Here is a 1,760-nt window from a genome sequence, read left to right as displayed (position 1 = left end):
TTGCGGAGCACAGGCTCCGGACGCGCAAGCCCAGCGGCCATGGCTCACGGGCCCAGCCGCTCCGCGGCATGTGGGATCCTCCCAGACCGGGGCGTGAACCCGGTTCCCCTGCATCGGCAGGCGGACGCGCAACCACTGCGCCACCAGGGAAGCCCTTAAATGTACAATTTAAGTAAATTAAAAATCACTGTAAAGTTGCCTACCAGTTAATTCAACATAAATGAAAGCTTCAAAGATAAATATAAAATCTTACTCTGTGTCAGGCATTCAGGATACACAGGTGAACATGCCTAATATACTCTCTGCCCACACATAGAATATAAATTGCAGGATGTGTTGTGGATCATTGCTAAGAGCCCTCAGTTTGGCTTTCCAGCATTGTCCAGGCCCTGGTGCTTCCTTTGGTTAGTGTTGTTTCTGGTCATGTTGCTGTTTCCTCAGCAGTTCTAAGGGAAATGATTCTTGAGAGCTATTTTCAAATATTAAAAATTTAGTGTTTTTTTAAGAATTTTAACAGGAACATTAGCTTACATTTATTGAAATGGATACGTGTTACCATATACAAAGATATACATAGCATACACACAAAATTTCAGAACAGCATTTGATTGTTTTTTAACAGTACCTTTTTGACCTTCACACATATAGATAGTTTGATTTTTACAATCACTGTTGCTATATGTTGGCATGCCTTTGAGGTTAAGGAATAGAAAAAGTATAAGAAACTTAAAGGCAAGAACAATTTAAGTTGCAAAACAGCAAGACAGCAACAGAAATAAATCCTCCCCTGCTGGGAAGTAAGCTGATTAAAGATGATAACCAGATGCAAACAGGAAGCACAAATGGATAAATTATATAAGGTCATAGCAGGAAGTGAAAGTCAGTACTTTCACAGTGAGACAGCAGTCCAGCCAGTACTTACTTCATGGAAGTGTAGATCAGAGTTTAAAGATCCAGATTGGAATTCTTGAGTCCACTTCTCTAGTTCTTTACTTTATAATACACTCGTGTCACCCACACATATTTTGGTCAAACATAAACAGTCAGACATACACTGGGTGGACATTGTTGAAGACTGTTAGGGGTTTGAACACTGGAAGATGATTTAGGTTTTTACATCTGGCAATACAGTCACTTCTTGAACCATCTCATAAAGTCAAAAATACCTATACTTAAGTAAATAAAATAACTTAAAAGTTAGGCAGGTTTTCGAGTTCCACGATGAAGCTGAGAGCAAAGGACTCCAATGTCCCAGGAGATGGCAAAATCACAAGAGAGAAAGAAGCTGGCTTTCTGAATTACCAGGTGGAAGGCAGACCTTACACATCCCAGAGGACTGTCACAATATATGCAGTTTCAACCTTAGTGACTTCAAAATAATATTAACTTTATAATTGTTAGGATTTTCTAGTAAACCAGAAAGGATCAGATGACATTTCAAAAATATGCATAAACCATTTCCTATAACAATACTTTAAGAATTGAGATAGGAGACCTTCAAGATGGTGGGAGAGTAAGATGTGGAGATCACCTTTGTCCCCACAAATACATCAGAAATACATCTACATGTGGAACAACTCCTACAGAACACCTACTGAACGCTGGCAGACCTCAAATTTCCCAAAAGGCAAGAAACTCCCCACGTACCTGGGTAGGGCAAAAGAAAAAAGAAAAAGCAGAGTCAGAAGAATAGGGATGGGACCCGCACCAGTGGGAGGGAGCTGTGAAGGAGGAAAGGTTTCCACACACTAGAAGCCCCT

The sequence above is a fragment of the Physeter macrocephalus genome, chromosome 20 (assembly GCF_002837175.3).
Source record: "Physeter macrocephalus isolate SW-GA chromosome 20, ASM283717v5, whole genome shotgun sequence".
Classification (NCBI taxonomy): domain Eukaryota; kingdom Metazoa; phylum Chordata; class Mammalia; order Artiodactyla; family Physeteridae; genus Physeter; species Physeter macrocephalus.
The sequence above is the reverse complement of the archived record's forward strand: the minus strand, read 5'-3'. Positions refer to the sequence as shown.